Source organism: Crassostrea angulata, chromosome 2 (assembly GCF_025612915.1).
Source record: "Crassostrea angulata isolate pt1a10 chromosome 2, ASM2561291v2, whole genome shotgun sequence".
NCBI classification, from domain to species: Eukaryota; Metazoa; Mollusca; class Bivalvia; order Ostreida; family Ostreidae; genus Magallana; species Magallana angulata.
Window position 1 is genome coordinate 68,678,314 of NC_069112.1, and position 21,624 is coordinate 68,699,937.

Genomic DNA, 21,624 nt, shown 5'->3' on the forward strand with positions numbered 1-21,624 from the left:
TTGTACGAAGACTTTAGACCCACTTGGCCCCTTATGTGAGGGGCCAGCCCCTTTTTCTTGATATCAAATGAAAGCCCATGCAAATTCAAACAACTTTTGCATTATATGTCTTAACAAAATATTTATAAATCAAAAGGTATTGCAGAAAATGTGCAAAAAGTTGAGTGAAAATAATTGGTGCTAATTTTCCGGTACAGGCGAGTTTTGAGGCCTTAAGCAATTTTTATAATCGGAAGCATATGGGTACATCAACAGACATTCATTTAAAATCCCTGAACATTTCAAGATTCTATCTTGAATAGTTTCGGAGGAGATTAGTGGACAAAATGACCCTTAAAAATTTACAAAATCGTCTATATCTAAAACCTTAACTCTTAACTCTTGGTCCCTAATTTGAGGGGCCAGCCCCTTTTTCCTGAAATCAAACGAAAGATCTAGTTAACCCGAACAACTTTTGCATTTTATGTCTTAACAAAATATTCACACATTAAAAGCTCGGGCCGTAAATGTGCAAAATTTTTTGACAAAATTGGTGCCAATTTTTTTTTAAGCTCGGGCGAGCTTCGCTGCCTTGCGCATTTTTCAAAATATCAAATAAATGGGATCATCTACAGACATTTATCTACTTTCCCTGAAAGTTTCACGTTTCTATCGCAATTAGTTTTTGAGAAGTTACGTGGACAAAATGGTCCTTAAAAAATTCACTAAATCCTGAAAATCTCAATCCGGAAGTGACATCATCAGCCAGAAATTTTATAATATCAAGTACGTTTGATGATCAATACGTCCTGTACATTTTATGCAAATCAGTCGAGTAATTCACGAGAAATAGCGTTCGAAAAAAGTCAAAAAAAAAAAAAATTCAAAATAATAACCAGAGCAAACTAGCAACGAGTGGGTCTTCTGTTTGTGTCGAAAGTAAAGCTAGAAGTTCCTGTAAGAAGCAGAGTTTTAAAACCAACTACAAGAGAAAATTTTAAAAATATGTAAAAAAAAATCAAATAATTCTTAGTACGACTTAACAATATCTGAATGATTTCAAGGACGAATTAACAAAAACCTTAACAATTACTAAAACGACTTAATTGATAAAAAAATCCCGAATGTATTCAAGTACGAATTTACAATTTTCAAATTATTTTAGGTACGAGTTAATTTAACTTTGAACATAACACTATTTTCTTAACAAAGAACGTGGAATCCAAATTTTCGGAAAAATCAATTTTTAAATCCCAATATCTCTGTAATGCATCGTCCGATTTTAAAACGAATTTCAGTTTTAAATTAAGCTTTATAAAAGCTCTTTTTTGCTTTTATGAATGACATAAAATTATTGTTCGTAAAAGAGTTATCATAAAAAGACTTAGTAGCCCCTCTGGCCCCTAATTTGAGGGGTCAGCCCCTTATTCTTGATATCAAATAAAAGGTATTGCAAATATAAACATATTTTGTTCTACAAGTTGTTAACCGTGCTCGAGATATCTGAACAACTGTGTTTTAGGGGCTGACCCTTAAAATCCTTACCAGGGCCACAAACAACAAAATTTTAGGTATCATATTGTTAAAAACATCATTTTAAACAACTTTTGTTCTACATTGCTCTTCAAAATATTTCTTCTTTTTCAGATAATAATGATCAAAATTTTGAACTTCTGGCCCTTTGAAACCCCTAATTATGTAATATATGACTTAGGTATTGTACTGTATAGATAAATAGCTGTACAATGAACATTAGTGCTTCTATAATCGATAACAAATTATTGTTCAGTAAAGAGTTATTGTATAAAGACATTAGAGCCCCTCTGGTCCCTAATTTGAGGGGTCAGCCCCTTATTCTTGATATCAAATTAATGGTCTTGCAAATATAAACATATTTTGTTTAACAAGTGTTCACGAATTGTCAACTATTCTCGAGATATCTGTACAAATGTGTTTTAGGGGCTGACCCTTAAACTCCTTAATGGGGTCATAAACAAAAACATTTAAGGTAGCATATTGTACAGAACATTATTTTAAGCATCTTTTGTTTTACATTGCTTTTTAAAATATGTCTCTTTTTTCAGATGTTAATGATCCTTCCTTAATGAACTTCTGGCCCCTTGAAACCCCTAATCACGTAACATATGACTTACATATGGTAATATATAGATAAATAGTTGTACAATGAACACTTTTGCTTCTATAATTGATAACAAATCATTGTTCAGTAAAGAGTTATTGTAAAAAGAATTTAGAGCCCTCTTGGCCCCTAACTTCAGGGGCCAGTCCCAATTCTTTAAGATGAAAGTTCTAGTAAATCTTACCAACTTTTGCATTACATGTTTTAACAAACTATTAGCAGGTTAAAAGATTTTTTTCAAAACGTGTTCAAATTTTGCCAAAACGTTTGGTGCTAATTTTCGACCTTGGGCAAGCTTCGGCGCCTTGCGCATTTTCCACAGTGTTAAATACAGAAGATCATCTACAGACATCCATGTGCATATTCCTGAAAATTTCACGTTTTTATTACCATGAGTTTCGGAGGAGTTACGTGGACAAAATAGCCCTAAAAAATTCAAAAAAATACAAAATCCTGAAAATCTCAAACCGGAAGTGACATCATCAACTTTAAATTTTATACTATCAAGCATGTTTAATGCTCTATCAGCCCTGTAAATTTTGTAAAAATCGACCAGTTTTTGAGTTATAGCACTCTAAAAATGTCAGAGGAATAAATATATAAAACTAGAGCAAAGTTCGTTGCAAAGCAACGAGTGGGTCTTCCGTTAATGTCGGAAGAAAAGCTGGAAGTTCCTGTAAGAAGCAGAGCAATAACAAGAGACCTAAAACAAAAAAAATAAAAAATTGAAAATTCTTGGTACGACTTTTTAAAATCCGAATGATTTTAAGTACCAATTAACAAAAACCTACACGATTTCATGAACTTAACAAAAAAAATCCGAATGTGTTCAAGTACGACTTAACAATTATTTTTGGTACGAGTTAATTTTACTTTGAACATTTCGCTATTTTTTAAACCAAGGACGCGGAGTCAAAATATCCGGAAAAATCAATTTTTAAACCCCGATATCTCTGTAATGCATCGTCCGATTTTCAAGCAGATTTCAGTTTCGTATTCAGCATGCCCAACTCTACAAACCTCATAAACATTTGATATTGAAACGAAAAATTCGAAAATTCGAAAATTTAAAAACACTTCCAGTTTAAACCGGAAGTGACGGAAAATGAATTCCAGCCTTTTGTCCTAATAAAAACGATCAATGCTTCAACACATAAAATTCCAAGTCTCTATCTTGAAGCGTTTTTGAAAAACGCCCTGGACAAAATCACTTCTTTAAAATTTAAAAATTGACGTAACGTAAAAACGGAAGTGAGGTTGTAGTTAAAAATTTAACATCTTTGAGGCACAATAATGCTACATAATCCCTTAAAGTTTCATGTAAATCTGTTGAAAACTTTTTGAGATATTAAGCTTTGAAAAAGTTAGAAAAATAAAGAAAAAGAAAAATAATAAGAACTAGAGCAAAGCTCGTTGCAAAGCAACGAGTGGGTCTTCCGTTGATGTCGAAAGTAAAGCTTGAAGTTCCTGTAAGAAGCAGAGCTCTTAAACCAATAACAAAAGTAACTAAAATAAAAAGATGAAAAAAATCGAATTATTCCTGGTACGACTTAAAAAACCCGAATGATTTTTAGTACGAATGAACAAAAACCTTTTCGATTTCAAGAGCGACTTAACAAAAAAATCCGAATGTGTTCAAGTACGACTTAACAATTATTTTTGGTAAGAGTTAATTTAACTTTTAACTTAATGCTATTTTTTAAACCAAGAACGTGGAATCAAAATTTCCGGAAAAATCAATTTTTAAACCCCAATATCTCTGTAATGCATCCTCCAATTTAAACGGTTTTCAGTGTTAGATTCAGCTTATTTAGCTTTACAAAATACATATACGTTTTTTTTTTGAACTAAAAATTCAAATTTTCGAAAAATTTGATTTACTTCCAGTTTCGACCGGAAGTGACGGATTTTCATTTCTAGCCTTATGACAAAGGCAAAACGATCAATATATAAGCTCGGTAAATTTCAACCTTTTATCTTGAATCGTTTTTGAAAAAAGCCGCGGACAAAATGACTTTTTGAAATTTTTAAAAATGACGTTACGTAAAAAAAGAAGTGACGTTGCTCTAAAAACTTTAACATTTTTGAGGCATTATAATGTCAAATTACCTCTGAAAGTTTCATAAAAATCGATCAAATTTTTTTTGAGTTATGAAGCCGAAAAGGAGTCAGAAAAAAAAAAGGATAATAACTTGAGCAAAGCTCGTTGCAAAGCAACGAGTGGGTCTTCCGTTAATGTCGGATGTAAAGCTGGAAGTTTCTGTCAGAAGCAAAGCTCTCAAACCAATAACAAGAGTAGCTAAAATAAAAAGATGAAAAAATCGAATTATTCCTGGTACGATTTAACAAAATCCGAATGATTTTAAGTACGACTTAACAAAAAAAATCCGAATGTGTTCAAGTACGACTTAACAATTATTTTGGTACGAGTTAATTTTACTTTGAACATTACGCTATTTTTTAAATCAAGGACGCGGAATCAAAATTTCCGGAAAAATCAATTTTTAAACCCCGATATCTCTGTAATGCATCGTCCGATTTTAAAACGGCTTTCAGTGTTAGATTCAGCTTAATAAGCTTTACAAAACACATATACATTTTTGATTAAATCAGAAAATTCATTTTTTCGAAAAATTTGTTTTACTTCCGGTTTCGACCGGAAGTAATAGATTTTCATTTCCAGCCTTATTACAGAGGTAAATCGATCAAATCATAACCATTGAAAATTTCAAGCCTCTATCTTAAAGCGTTTTTGAGAAAAGTCCGGGACAAAATGACAATTTGAAATTTTAAAAAATGACGTCACGTCAAAACGGAGGTGACGTTCTCTTTAAAACTTTTACATTTTTGAGGGACGCCAACTTGCAAAAATCTTTGAAAATTTCATCAAAATCGGTTAAAAACCTTTTGAGTTATGAGGCAAAAAAGGAGTCAGAAGAAAAGAAAAAGAATAATAACTAGAGCAAAGCTCGTTGCAAAGCAACGAGTTGGTCTTCCGTTAATGTCAGAAGTAAAGCTGGAAGTTCCTGTCAGAAGCAGAGCTCTTAAACCAACAAGAAGAGTAACGAAAATAAAAAGATGAAAACGACTTAACAAAATACGAATGATTTTAAGTACGACTTAACAAAAACATTTCCGATTTCAAGAACGACTTAACAAAAAACATCCGAATGTGTTCAAGTACGACTTAACAATTATTTTTGGTACGAGTTAGTTTTACTTTGAATATTACGCCATTTTTTAAACCAAGGAAGCGGAATCAAAATTTCCGGAAAAATCAATTTTTAAACCCCGATATCTCTGTTATGCATCGTCCGATTTTGAAACGGCTTTCAGTGTTAGATTCAGCTTAATAAGCTCTACAAAACACATATTCGTTTTTGATTTGATCAGAAAAATTCATTTTTTCGAAAAAATTGTTTTACTTCCGGTTTCGACCGGAAGTGACAAAATAATTTTTTCTGTACATTTGCCATAAGTCAATCTGCAGATTTACAATCACAGAAAATTTCAAGTCTTTATAAACAACCGTTTACGAGAAAAGTGCTGGACAAAATCACTTTTTGAAAATTTTTAAAATGACGTAACTAGAAACCGGAAGTGACTTAATGACTAAAAGTTTGAAGGCTTCAAGGGACAAGAAATTAAAATAATCCCTGAAAATTTCTTGCAAATTGGTTGAATAGTTTTTGAGATATAAAGCAAAAAACAAGAAGAATAATAATAATAAAAAAAACAATAGAATAACAAGAGGGTCTTCCGTTGAAAACGGAAGACCCTAATAAAAACTAGACACGATCTCGTTGCGAGCAACGAGGAGGTCTTCCGTCCGATTTTTAAAAGGTAAATCACGTCATCGACTTTAATTTTCGACAACAAAACATGATATGGAAATAGGAGTGAAGTACTAATGTTTACCTGTAATGCTTTTTATAAGTTCTCTTACGTTGCTTTTTTAAATACTTGCATTTCTTTCAATTGAAATAGACAAGATTAAACTTTTTTACCTCTGGACCCTAATATCCCTAGTTAGGTAACGCATGAGAAAATCATTATATTGTAAGGATATATAAACGTATTATACCTAAAGTCTGTCCCAAGATATTTTTGCCACACATTCTCTTAAATTATTTGATATTTGTAAATATCTCTTGACTCAGACGATGTTCATTCGATAGTATGAAAAAATCCCAAGATTTCCCTTTTGAAACGTCCCCTCTAGCTTGTCAGGTTTTAATACACGGCTAAAAAAAGAACGTCTACGGGGATTTTGCATTGCATCAGCCATTATAAAGCCCGGATGATAACTTTAAAAATTGTGCTAGATATTCCGAAAGACTTCCGAATTGAGGAAAGATGTAAACATTCCCCATTATAAATATCCGTAGGAAATCTGTTTTCGATCCTGTGAATGTTTACGAAGGAAAAATGGTAATTTGTAAATGAAGTTTGACCCCTAAAAACGTTATTACCTAATTACGTAACACATGTTAAAATCAATAGATTTCTTGGATACATAACAGTTGAGATCGACACAAAATTTTAAATTGTGTTTAATTCATGTGATTTTGAATGACAACAGTTGTGAATGGAATTGGTGTGGAGAATAAGCAGGTATTGAAAATAATTAATGCACATGATCATGCACATGACAAATAAAGTGTCTTACACATGTAAATCTTAATGTTAAAGCTGCTTGGTCCGATTTTCAATAAAATAATTGTACGCTTTTAAACGATGGTTATGCTAAGTATGTGTGCAATGATATACGTTGCAGTACATGTAGTTTTCCCTGTCAATTAAGCCATATTTCAATGAAAAAATTATGTACATGTTGAAACTCGTTGAATCCGGATGTTGTTTATTACGGCATGCTGCCCAATCCGGCGACATTATTCAGCCCCTTGACATTTTCCCATCATTTTTGTTTTAAAAAAATTTGTGCAATCCGGATCCTATCTATTCTGTTAACCGGCGCAATGAAAAAGCCTACTGCATATTATTAGTGAGAGTTATCTCCCGTAGTCCGTCCACTTATCGATCGATCGGCCTTTTAAGAGATATTAATGCTCAATTATTGACCAATTTTTTTGTCGTTGCTATTGATTTAAACAACTGTTAATATAGATCCAAAGAAGCAACTTTTTTCAGTTAATACCGTAAAGTCTTGTTATGAATTGCAATTGGATAATTAGATTATAGTTCCCCCAATTTTTTTCAGGCCGTGATTCAGGATACTGCGGGAGTAAGACTGCCGATATCGTTTGTTATCCCCGTTGCATGGCTACACGTACAGAGTTGCATATTATTCTGTCAAAATGCTCATTTTTTTTTATATAAAATTCTCATTTATATTAATATTTATCTATTGTTTCCCTGCATCAAAACAGTTCTCGCCATCAGGTATTTCAGCCACCTGTTGACTTGTTAATGTTTTGTTAAACAATTTACGGTTAAGCATGCACTTTTCAGGTAAATCGGATGTTTGAAAGATTATCAATAACGACGATTAAATTCAAGGATTTCCATCGTATGTATTCCGTTATGGATTTATTGTTTGAAAAAAATATTTAAAATGAAAATTTGTACCGTAAATAAGATCGATGAAATCTAATATAATTCAGAACAATTGAACATTTTGCAAGAATACACGATCAGGACCTACTGCATTAAATACTAAAATTAATTTGCAACAATATCCTCTAAACCGGATGTTGCCTAATCCGGCCATTTTTTTTTCAGAACCACCCTCCACCGGATTAGACAAGTTTTGTTGTGTATTCGCAAAAGAATCGACATAAAGGGGTTTTGCATTATTTCGCCGCGTGTTTAAACTGGCCCCTTACGTCGAAGCTAGTATGATTGTATTACGACTTTGACATCTGGTTTTTTTTTATATAATCTATTATAACATATAAAATATACAGCATGACTATTTAAACAAAAATAAAGCAGTGTACATTTGTTCATTAATAGTTTTGATGTTTACGTTGTTTATAATCATTGCAAAACATGCAGGATGAATAAACTCAATCATTCGGAGGATGAAACCCAACGGTTTCCTTTTTTAAACATTCCAATGATGTATTTTGGGGGGTTTTTGTATGCCCTAAATTTATTTTTATTACTTTGAATATTTCTAACGTTGAAAGGAGAGCACTTCCGTTAAAATACGTCTATAAATTTGTAAGATTATTCATTAGGTTTGCAAGGAAAATTATTTGATACTGTAATGGCCGACAAATCGGAACATGCAGCTTGAAGAAATTTCTCAACTTATTATACCTCGAAACGTTATTTCAAATCAGGCACCAAACAATGAAGGGAAATGGAAATATTCGGATGATCCAAATGTTAAAATATTCTTATGATAAAAATTGGTATTAATGGCAAACAGATTAATCATTTTTTATCTCTTAAAGATATAATCGCACCTGTGTTTTGTATCCATCTCTTTTAAACTCTTTGTAGTCAAATCTGTCAAAATTCGTGGTCGTTTCACCCTCTTGTTGCAACCCCAAACCCCGCTGAAATGTTCACAATCGATGCGCTGATGAACAAAAGACTCGACTAGAAAAACTTGCTGCATGGGCCGTCTAACATTATTAATTTTAATGATGAATTCAGAAACTTTTACATTTCAAAAAGTGTCATTTTTTGTTAAGTTACAGGAACATTGTCATTCATGCACATAAAATTTGTACAAATTAAGTTATAAGTTATTCAACCAGTGTTTGAAATTTGAGACCGCTCTTGAAATATTTGGGAAAGAAATTTTAGGGGTCATCCTTTCATCTTCTTATCGGGCCCGTGTAACAAATTTGAGCCATTTCCGAATAAATGTGTGCACAAAATCGTTAATAAAAGAATGCAGGTAACGGGAGCTTTTAACACGGGAGCAGGGAGTGCTTTAAAACTCATATTTACATGTATTAATTTACCTTGTAAAATTATCAGTCATAGGCATTAGCATCGTCGAATACCCACCGGTGATCGCGTCTTTTACTTATCACCCGTGGGCAAACCAGCCGAAAATCGTTGAAAGTTAATTGATATTCATGGATCATTTGATTGGTCATCATATGATTCCATCGCAAAACCTCGATGGCATTTCAACCAATCAGAATTCTTATAACGTATCAGTGTTCGGCTATCGTAAACATGGCGGGCATGTTTCAAAATGTGTGTAAAAGGTTCAGTTTAGATGCGTTAAAACCTTTCCAGGAGGAAACAATTACACAGCTTTTGAAAGGCAGGGATTCATTTCTTTCCGTTAAAACAGGCGGTGGCAAAAGTATTTGCTATCAAGGTTTCCAGCTGATGTGGACGGGATTGAACGGATGCGAATGCAGTGTTTTGATAGTTTCGCCATTGCTTTCGATAATGAAAGAACAATGTGAATACTTGAAATCTTGTGATTTTACCTCAACGTATATTGGCAGAGATAGTAGCGAAGACATAGACATTATCAATGGTAATTTTCAATTCCTGTTTGCTTCACCGGAATCCATTTTGTCTGTAAATAAGTGGAGGGACATGCTCGTTGCTAGCAAACATTCAAACTGTTCGTCATCGATGAGGCCCATACTGTATTGCATTGGTAAGAAAATTTTATTCCAACGGTATATAACACACGTAATAAATATCCCTTACAAGATGTTTTACTATTTATTGCAGAAGATTTCAATGTGTATATTTTTAGGGGTAAAAGTGAAATCGAGATGGAGCCTTTCCGTATCTGGTACAGCAAGCTAGGCGAAATCAGATCCCTAATACAGTGTCCTGTCCTGTTGATAACTGCAACAGCTAACAGATCAGCTCGAATGGAAATGCAGAAGAAGTTTTGCATGATAGATTGTCATGAAATTATTCAAAATCCTGATAGAGAAAATATCAAGCTGTTTGTTCATAAATTTAAGAGCACAGTTTCACATGGATACATTTTCTACTTTCTTATTCACTTGTTAAAAAAGGACAAAGAACTGTGTGAAAGATTTTTGATATTCTGTCCTTCAATTAAACCATGCAGTGAATTATTTTCTGCCTTTAGGATGAAACTTGGGCATATCATTAAGCATGTTGACATGTTTCATTCACAATCACCAGACACAGTTAAAGAAAAGATTAAAGAAGACATGAGTGTAGAGAGTGGTAACATCAGAGTTTTAGTTGCAACAAGTGCAGCAGGGATGGGAGTGAATTTCAGATCGGTTAAATATGTTATAAATTATGGACCTCCCAAAGATATGGATGGATTTGTCCAACAGTTCGGTAGAGCAGGTCGTGATGGAGGAGTGGCCATGGCCTTGTTACTTTTTAATGGTAAACAGTGTAGAAAATTGGATGAAGACATGAAAACCTATACTCAAAATAAAGAAACTTGTCGTAGGGATATCATACTTTCAGCATACAAATCAAAATCTGACCCCAAAAGATTAAGGCACATGTGCTGTGATATTTGTGATGTCCAATGTGATTGTAATAGTACTGACTGTTCAAATTTTAAACATCCATTTTATAAATACGAATTGCCTGTGTGTTCTTCAGATTCTGATAATAGTGCTGACGACATGTTTGACGACGATTCAGATTAAAACAAATCATTTCATTATATTCCTGGTTTTGTTTTCTATTTCATTTAAAGGTATGGTGACATAAAGTGAAGAATGCTTATTTTTCTACCGCAGCAAAATTGAAGAAAAATAAACATTATTCAAGTACATTGAAAATATTTAGAACAAAAATAAAAAATAAGTATCTTCACTTTGGAAAAATTTCAAATTGTGTTGCATTAGACAGCATTTCTTCACTATATGTCCTGTTATTGATATAGCAGTAAAATGAGAAAAAACATCCTTAGGTTGTACAAATTTTAATAATATAATATACATAATCTGAGGTAGATCCAAAGTATGCATGTCAAAGCAAGGGTTAATTTAGGATATATTAAGGAAGCAGTCATACTATTTGGCTATTGACACTCTAAAATGCATATGATAAGTGTAAATACTTGGTCAATACATAAAAAATGAGACCTAAAAGGCTATAATATGAGGTAAAGCATAATTCATTATGCTCATAGATGTATCTTTATATTGTAATTACATAAGAAAACTTGCAACATTCTTTTGAGCTTTAATCCAGTTGTGCAAGTCTTCACTATTAATAGAATACAATGGCTCCTTAAAATTTGAAAAACTTTCCCATTTTAAATCTTTCACCTGTCCTTTTTGTCGCAATACTTTCACAATTGTAACAATATCACCTGTTTTGTCAACTGTTGGTCTCGTACTCCTTGATTTTACAGTTTTAGTACTTTTCATTAACTGATCTTTTATTCCATCTACTACTTGTGTTGTCATACAAATTAGCCTTGCAGATTGAAAGGATTTGTTTGCACCTTGTGCGTTTAACTGAGATTTAATATTGTGTACCTGTATCTCTACACAATTATCATTTGGAATAGTGTTTTTAATTCCACCTTTCAAGTTAACGGTCATGTTCCATTTATACTCAAAGCTTTCTTTGGTATCTAGTATGGCAATTATGTATGTAATCATTCGCCAAAGCCAAATTTTATATTTTGAGTGTTTTACTGCAGAAGCATACAGCCATTCCATATAAGCATTGCGTACAATTCTTTCACCATCACCCATTTGATAAGCATTGCATGTATCTCTTAACAATAAAGACATTAAAAGAAAGCAATGAACAGGATTTGAATCTGCATCCATATTTTCAACACTACAAAACTTCCAGCAATGTTTTTTTTCTAAATGTTTCTTGAACCAACCAGATTTGTAGTATGTTTTAGCACAAAGAGGACACTCGTACAAGTGTTCATTTTTCATAGCTTCCATCTGGGAATCATTCTGATCCAAAGCCTGTAAGTTTTCTCGCAAATGGTGTATTGTTCCAAAATCACAAAAACCTAAAGATTCGACCACTTTATTTGCGGCATGGAGAACCCAGTCAGCCTTTTCTTTATCATTCATCATAGAAAACACAGGTGCATCTACAGGTGTTGAACTGATGTCATCCATGTCCATGGTATCCAGGAAAGCTCCTACAATGTACCCATCCGTGACGTCATCAATGAACTGGTGATGTGGCCTAAAATTTTAAGATTTTTGAAAACGTTTAAATTGATATGCATATAACATAATGTACATTTATATACAGGGTATAGAGCTTTGTCTTCATATATACACACAATAAAGAAACCAAAATGCACTGAACAATAGATTAAACAAACTACCGGGTAACAACAATTTCTATACCATTAATAATTTCCGTACTGTTAACGTCGGACACCCACAGGTGATCACACCTTCCTCATCGACCATGGGTGATGAGTAAAAGATATGATCATCTGTGGATATCTGGCAATGTAAACAGTATTAATGCAAAAATGGGGTTCTTTGTTTTTTTTTACAAATATTAATTGTTAATATTAATACAATTACAGTACCTGAATTTATTGATTACTTCATCAGGTCCTGAAACATCTCTTCTGTTTATGAGATTGCGAAGTTGATATAATGTCCCAACATCTGATGAGCTTTTTTCTTTGTAGAAGAGTTGGTAAATGCTCTGTAGAAATAAAAGTTAATGGCAAATTATTGTAAAGTTTACCTTATTCCTCTTCATCTAGAATTACAAACATTAAAATTTATTGTAAACATAAAAAAAAAACAGCAAAAAAGTAACCCTCTTTATTTCATGGGCATCTGTTAAATACCCGGTAGGTTTAAAATCAACCCCTCCACCCAATAATAAATTCATTGAAGTCTGTCTACATATTATCAAAAAAGCAATACCACAAAATTGAGAGATGATGTTAAACCAAAATAAAATTATCATGCATTTGAAAAGTAAAGCAATATCTAATATGGCAATGTCTTTAAAACAAACTGCATTTTTTCAAAAATAACATTTTAAATCAATTTGAATTAATACATGTGTTATAAAGGCTTGGTTTATGTCATAACAATTTATCAATAAATTTTCTTATTTTCACACATAAAAACTGTCCTCAATGGACCAGTGATTTCTCTAGAAATAATTCCATTTTTCTGGGGAGGGGGGGGGGGTTGGTGTCTATAAGGATGGAGAAGCCATTAAAACCTATTTTTCATCAACATTACTATGTGAACTTAATTTGTAAGAATTTTCCTAGAGGGAGGTATAGACACGATTTCCAGTCTAGATCAACACACAACAATAATAGTCAGTTAGTAAAACACAAACACAAATGAAAACAAAAGAAAAACTTACATGTGAACAAGGTGAAAAATAAACTTCAAACTTTTTGAACTGTCAACTTTTGAAACATCCACGCTCAGTATACCAAAAGAAAGTTCATTTCCCTGTGCAATCCCTCTGGCCTGTGAATTAATCCACTAAGGCTCTCAAATTCAGATGGGGCATTCTGCATGGCCTCCTGCGCAGAAAAAGCTCTCTCATTCGTCAGAACGTCTCCACCGAACACAATTCTTTCTGGCGTTTCATTGTCTACATGTGGAACTGCTAGGTGATGGATTCTTTGAAGTATAGTAATCATGCCTAAATAATAAAAGATAATGAAAAATATTTTCTTAGAGAGTGTGAAGATCTAATTTTAAGAAATATTCTCTCACTGTCATATTAAGGTCAGACGACACGTTCCTCAATTTTAGATAACTTTTTCCAGGAATTTGTTAATGGTTTACTACTACTTTGACAAGCTTTCTTGCAAAAAATTAGGGTAACTTACCAGGCATTTCTGCAAAATACTAGAGTATGCAATTTCCTATATAACCTTCTTGAAAATACACTTGAATTGCTGATATAAAAAGAAATTCATATACAGCACAGTAAAATTCACTATAATGGAACTCTATCTCAGCCGGGTCGGGGCTTTGAACTCACAACCTCTAGAACCTATATGCTTCTGGCAGTGAGCGGCCACGGTTCTAACCACTCGGACATCTAGACACATAACCACATTCAACTAAATTTTAATCATTTTTAAAATAATTAATAAATTAATATTTTTTATTGGAACTCTTTATTACGAGGAGATACAAAAAAAATTCTCGAGGAACGTGTCGTCTGACCTTAAAACATGTATATGCACATAGAAAAAATTCCAGTACATTTAATTTTTTCTCATTTTTAATTATACCTTGAGAAGAATTCTCACTGGCTTCAATTAGATCACAATTGAGAAAAATAGACTTCTCCTTTGTCTTCTCCATGTATGGATGTGAAATATAAGTTGGAAAGCTTGCACTTGCAGGTTTCAAAAATTCAATATACTTCAGCAGGATGTGAGATACATGGAAAACAATGTTTTAACAAAGGCTGTCAGTTTGTACCATCGATGGTATCCAACTATTTGTTGGTACACGTAAAACATCATTTCTTTCTCTCAACATATCGGACGGTAAATTCAAGTCCTCTGCTGTAATTCGTTTTTGCTTGGCCATGACTAGGAACCAGTGTAAGCTCTTGCGCTGTTTCTCCATGGTCATCTTTGCTGGACTGATCGTGACGTCCAAATTATCCCCAAGAATTTCTATTGGCTTTGGTTTTGAAATAATGTTCTGAACTAAATGATCTCCTGTATCAGATTTATCATCAATTTCACATGCAGCAGAAAAAAGCAAATTGTTTTCTGCACTACTTTCAGTTCTACCAGTATGGTACTGTGTTTTGTCTGCTTCACTTTCAACAACAGCAGCATGGCACGGTAAGCTTTGTGTCTCACTGTCTCCACAAGCAGCAAGTGAAGTTACTTCTGTATCACTTTCAAGCCCTGCAGTAGGTGACAGTCCTGAAGCATTCCTCGTGAACTCTTGTTTGTGATTTACATATGTTGAAACTGTTTCCATAATCTGTTTTTCTTGCTGTTTCACAAGTTGTTTTTTCTTTTTCATTATACTTGTAGGCGACACAACTACACCAAGATCATGAAGTATTTTCAAACCCTGAAAAGATAAACAATTTAATCAATCCATGAGTGTTGAACTTGAAATTTTAACTTTTTAATTACAGTATGTACTATTTTGTTTTGTATCTGTTTCAGCAAAATAATGTATATTGTTTGGAAGTTTAACTCAATTTGTAATAATTCAAATGACTTGTATTTTAAGTATTGAGTTTCAGACCCATTTTACATTCATGAATATAATGTCAAACATTAAAAATCTATCACCTCTTTGGTCATTCCACATTTGTCTGCAATAAGTCCTAAGATATACTGCAGCTGATTAAGTCCTTGGGATCTTGTGTAAAGTAATATAGCTGCAGAGGTTATCACACCAGGCAACTTTTTCTTGGTTCTCAAATCCAGGTTAGCCGCACCACATAGAATATTATGCAAGTAAGGAGCTTTGGCTTGAAATTCATGAGAAACAGCTGTCCAATCAAATTTAAGAAGGTTTTCTGAACTTTGATTTTGGAAGACATTTCCATTTCTTCTAACAAGAACATTAATTTCTTTCTGAATCTCTTTTTTCACAACATTCACAATAGCATCCTTGTATTTATCATTTTTCCTGTAATGTTTCATAATTGCTTCAGGTTTCTTGCTGTTCATCATAGCTTTCAAGGCTGATTTTTCAGGTTCAGTGTTAACATACTTGGAGCGTTCACCATGTGGGTACTTGACTGTGATCTATCAAAAAATAAATAAATGAATTGTTGATCTTTACAAGACGTACTGTACATATGCCGGTATATGTTCATATCTAAGTGAACTTTGCCAAGGATCAAGAGGTCATAATATGATGCCACAATGATCATTGCACATTTTTATAATTGCTTATTTTATTTTTGATATTCTATTATGTATGTACCAGGTATATAAAACATGATATTGAACATGTTGAATACAGTAAATTTATTTGTCAATTTTAATAATCTGATTTTCTCAAGATAACAATGATAAAAAGTTCACCAATTTGAATTTGTTTGATAGTCATAGATATCAAATCTCCTGCTTGTTATGCTATTACTTAAAGTCTATGAAATAAAATATTGAACATGTGTACTGGTGTGCGACCAGTTCTCACCAAGTACCGCTTCTGGCTAGTACATTTTTTAAAATCTAAAATCTAATCTTCTCGCCAGTACATATTTAAAATCTACGAAATAAAATGTTGTATCTGTGTACTGGTGTGCGACCAGTTCTCACTAAGTACCATTTCTCGCCAGTACTTTGTGACATCATTTTTTGTTTATAATTTTATGTGACAGTGTGTTGATTAAATGATGTCACAATGTACTGGCAAGAAATGGTACACAGCGAGAACTGGTCGCACGTTTTTGCAATAGCATTATAATATATATATATGCAAAATGTAAACAAAGTGCGCTATATTTACCTTAACATCAAAATCTTCTCGTGGTTGTTTTGTCTGCGTTGACCTTGTGACTTGAGTTACAATCCTTTTCTCTGGTGTGACTTTAGGTGCAGAACTACATTTACGGGTAGGTGTGCAAAATAAACTTTTCTTGAGCCTTGACCTTGGTGTCGGCGTTTGTTTAACTAACGGTCTTTTTTCCCCTCTTCTAGGCGTACTTACACACTGTTGAACAATGCCTGGCATTGCTTTGAGTGTCGCTAAAAGTTTGTCGCGTTCTTCTGTTAACGACACAACTTTCGTCTCAATGTCCCCATTTAATTTCCTTATTCTGTTCAGTTTATTCACACACTGATTGCAAAGAACGCCAGTCATAGCTATTCCCAGTATTTTGAAAATATTTCCATAGTGATCTTGGCTAATATTTGATGCTAAGGACCTGTAAGACTTATCCCGGATATTTTTCTTACAAAATCCACACGTCTTCATGGGCGCCGCCATTGTTACATGTTTAGTTAAAAACAAAACGTATTTTCAAAACTGAAGAGTTCCAAATTTACTATCAGAGTTTCTGATTGGTTGTTCAATATGAACGAATTTGCATATTTTACAGCGATATTTCGGCTGGTTTGCCCACGGGTGATAAGTAAAAGACGCGATCACCCGTGGGTATCCGACGAAAAGACGCGATCACCCGTGGGTATCCGACGATGAGGCATTAGATAACTGATATTGCCTGATTGGCGAATTTGATTTGCCTATTGACTCCATGACATCTACAATTTCGCTTAGTTAAACGTACACATTTTAAAAAAAAAGTATATATATATAATAAGCATGTACTCCAATCAGGTGTTGTACTTTACAGAACGTTTTTTACGCGATCGCCGAGCGCTTCTTTTTGGGGAAGAACAGTCCTAATCAGACAGCAAATACATAATACAGCATACAGACGTTTTTATTAATATAATTATATATAATTTATGAATAAACTATTTAAGTGTGCTTGAATATGCAAATTTTAAAGCCAATTCGATTTGTATTAGACAATTAATCTACTAAGTCTAGTGTTCGCTACTCGATCTTCAACTGTCCGAATACAGTCAAAACTTTTACAATGAATGTACATGTACATTACATTTTTAAAACTCACATATTCTTTCAGAATCAAAAAAAATTAAATTATAAATGAATAAAATCAGCAATGAGTTTGCTTTTTAATGAATCTGACTACCACTGAGAAGAGGTTATACCAATATTGTATCCCTTATTATTTTACGGCCTGAATGTAAATAAAACCTCAACTTGTTTAAAAATGGTTTGTTTTATCGTGCCCGTACCTACCGCAAGCATGTAACATTGGACTTCTTAAGCTGCCTTATCTCGAACGCTTTTTAAATATATTTCAACTTTTACTTACTACATCCTGCTTAACTCTCTCTCTCTCTCTCTCTCTCTCATAATTCATAAAAATTCTAATATTTTGTTAGCCAAATGAAGTATCACATTATCATAGATATGTGAATATCGCCTATATTTTGTTGAAATTGGTAGTGTAATGCATTTAATTCTCAGCAGCAAAATGTCACAAACGGACACAAGTGAATTTATTTACATTTTAAATCGTACGACTGTAAAACGTACAATTGTATTATATTCATTGATGGCAGCTTTTTTTTCCCTTTATTATACGAACTATGATTTAAATCAATGGTTTGATGCATCGTTAACCAATATAATTGGAAATGAAAATAACAACGAATCAATGGGCATTGGAATGTGTGATAACGTATAAACACAAGAAGCATGTGTCCTACAGTGAATCGGCTGTCCACTAGCGCGGCATCTCCTCGGCCCGTGTTATGAAAATGTACACTCAACGTGGTGGGTTTGAACTGTGAACGTTTGCAGTTTGATAACTGAATTTTATTTTCCAACAGTGAATCGGCTGTCCACTAGCGCGGCATCTCCTCGGCCCGTGTTATGAAAATGTACACTCAACGTGGTGGGTTTGAACTGTGAACGTTTGCAGTTTGATAACTGAATTTTATTTTCCAACAATAAAACTGTTTCATGACATAGACAAGAACACAAAGAACGCCTTTTTTTCAATGACAGCCATACTATCTATTTTTTTTTTTAATTACGAGAGCAAAACAGCAATACTTCGTAGGTAATAATAAAGTCTTTTTTTTTATTTACTCTTTAATATCGTTTAAATCTGAATTTATTGTGTTTGCAGCTACATAAATAAACCCGTGTGTGCATTATAACAATGCGTATATCTTGTGTATTGGATAACGGCAGACCGCTCGCTAGTCCAGCCGCGACCTATTTTCTCGGCCACGGGCAAGGATCGGATACGTATAATTGTTTACATACATGAAGCTCGGAATACAGCTAGCAAGATTTTAAATGCGACTCAAATACATTGCATAGAAGCAATTCTTATACACATAATATATTTCCCTAGAAAAGAATTAAACTGTTTAAACACTTTCCGAATGCAAGCTAGTACACTGTCTATGGTATTAGGTAAAGGTATAATCTTTTTTATTTACTATTAAAATCGGAAGTTTTGTGTTTGCAGCTACATAAAAAAACCCATGTGTGCATTACAGCAAGACGCAAATCTTGTGTATTAGATAACGGCAGACCGCTCGCTAGTCCATTCGTGACCTATTTCCTCGGCTGCGGCAAGGGATCGGATACGTAATTGTTAACATACACAGTTCGGTATACAGCTAGATTTTAAATGCGACTCAAATGCATTGCATAGAAACAGTTCTTTTATCCATAATGTGTTTCACTAGAAAATAACTAAAATGTTTAAACACTTTCCGTGTGTAAACCGGTACCCTTTATGTCAGTTATACGCACAAATACCCCGTTTATTTGCCAAATAAAACACAAATACATGGTAACAAGTCTGGCTTTTTACACTCATATTACGCAATACCCGAACAAAATATTATTGTGACGACATTAATAAGATTATAATGAACAACTTTTGCCGCGACAGCCATATCGAAATCTTAACCGCTTTTGAGTTATAAAGTGAAAACTTTGAAGGGTTCTAGGTCCTTAATTTGAGGGGCCAGCCCCTTTTTCTAGGAGTCAAACAAAAGATCTTGTAAATATAAATTTTTGTTCTTCTACATGTCTTTTCAAAATATTTGTGAGAAAAAAGATAATCTAAGAAAACCAAGCAAAATCACAACGCTTTTTTCATCTCATTTTTCGAGCCCTGCCGAGCTTTAGCGCCTTTTGTGCCTGAAATTTATTAATGCCTTATTACATATCTACAATCTTTTGTCTATCATTCCTGAAATTTTGAACTTAATATCTTTTATAGTTTTTGATAACTCTCTTGGACAAGCCGACACTCTGCAAATCAAGAAAACGTCGATATTTCAAAAACGGAAATGACGTCATCAACCAAAAAAATTTCCGATCAAGTATTAACTAATGTCAATTAAGATCTGCAAATTTTATTAAAATCGATCAAACAGTTTTCGAGTAATCGCTGACACAAAATCGGTAAGAAAAAAAGAGAAGAATGAGAAAAAAAAACCGAAGAAAAACAATAAGGTCTTCCGTTGGAAACGGAAGACCTTAATAATAAAAAGAAACCGAAGAATAACAATAGGGTCTTCCGTTGAAAACGGAAGACCCTAATAATAAAAAGAAATCGAAGAATAACAAGAGGGTCTTCCGTTGAAAACGGATGACCCCAATAAAAAGAAACAATAGAATAACAACCTTAATAATAATAAAACTAGAGCAAAGCTCGTTGCAAAGCAACGAGTGGGTCTTCCGTTAATGTCGGATGTAAAGCTGGAAGTTCCTGTAAGAAGCAGAGCTCTTAAACCAATAACAAGAGTAACTAAAATAAATAGCTGAAAAATTATTCCTGGTACGACTTAACAAAATCCGAATGATTTTAAGTACGACTTAACAAATACCTTCGTGATTACAAAAACGACTTAACAAAAAAATCAGAATGTGTTCAAGTACGACTTAACAATTATTTTTGGTAAGAGTTAATTTTACTTTAAAGATTACGCTATTTTTTAAACCAAGGACGCGGAATTAAATTTTCCAGAAAAAACAATTTTAAACCCCGATATCTCTGTAATGCATGGTTCGATTTTAAAACAGCTTTTAGTGTTAGATATAGCGTTATAAGCTCTACAAAACACATAGTCTGTAAAACTAGTTTTTGTTTGAAACTTGTTCAAAACCGGTTCTGCAGATAAATGAAAAGTTTGCAAAAACGAATTAAAACCTAAACTAGTTTTTCATCAATAAATTCGCCCATGGATTACTCATGGTTAACTAGAGTGGACCTAAAGTAAAATCATTGTGGACACAAAAAGAAAACCCCGATCAGAAGTATACCCCGGCAAACAGACGGTACATGTGTATTCAAAATATACATGTTCAAAGGGCGGGAATTACAGATAGAAGGATAGTAAGATGAGAGACGAGTCTGCTTCACACTTCAGTGCGTCAGTTGACCCCAAAAGCAAGTCCCGAGTAACCCCGAGTGAACACAAAGTCTTAAAAAGTAAACCCAAGGTAACCCTCAAATGTAAACCAGGGGTTCAGATGGAATTTTATATTTTTTAGTAGAATTGTAATACATTGTTATACTAAATTAGAACTTTTTATTGATGGTGGGTTTGCAGCAAAAAAATTTAGTCCCACAATTTAAAGGGTAAGGTAATTTCAATTTGAAATACAGGTAGATTCATGAAGTGGAAATAATATCAGGTTTAGCTCGATCTCTTGATTTATAAAATGCAATGAAATTATATGCTATTGGTTATAGATTATAGAATGTCATTACAAAGTAGTTTTATTGTGAGCTATTCAGATCTATTTTTTCAAATTGTTGATATATAAAAGCGTCACGTCTTGGTCGTTTTCTACGATGTTCATAGAAAACATTACATATAATATCTAAAATATTAATAATTTTTTAAGAGAACTTTGCTTTCACCTTAACCAATGACTTAAGCAACTCAGTTCATGCATTGTTTCTTTTTTAATAAACATCCATTATATATTGGTGTACACATGTGGTATACTGGAAGTAGGTCAAAGAGGAGAAAGAAAAGTCAAGACGAGGAACATGCAGTAAGCTTTCACTTA

The 21,624-nt window shown here is 33.3% G+C and overlaps 1 protein-coding gene and 2 pseudogenes across 1 annotated transcript in view; 2 read left to right on the plus strand and 1 right to left on the minus strand.

Moving 5' to 3' along the window:
• The window catches only part of LOC128173545 (sushi, nidogen and EGF-like domain-containing protein 1), a 47,299-nt gene that overhangs the window by 24,166 nt on the left and 1,509 nt on the right, over nucleotides 1-21,624 (plus strand). The gene's annotated exons all lie outside the window — the stretch shown is intronic.
• On the plus strand, nucleotides 9,467-10,732 carry LOC128173588 (uncharacterized; annotated as a pseudogene).
• LOC128173528 (uncharacterized) lies at nucleotides 12,107-17,126 on the minus strand (annotated as a pseudogene).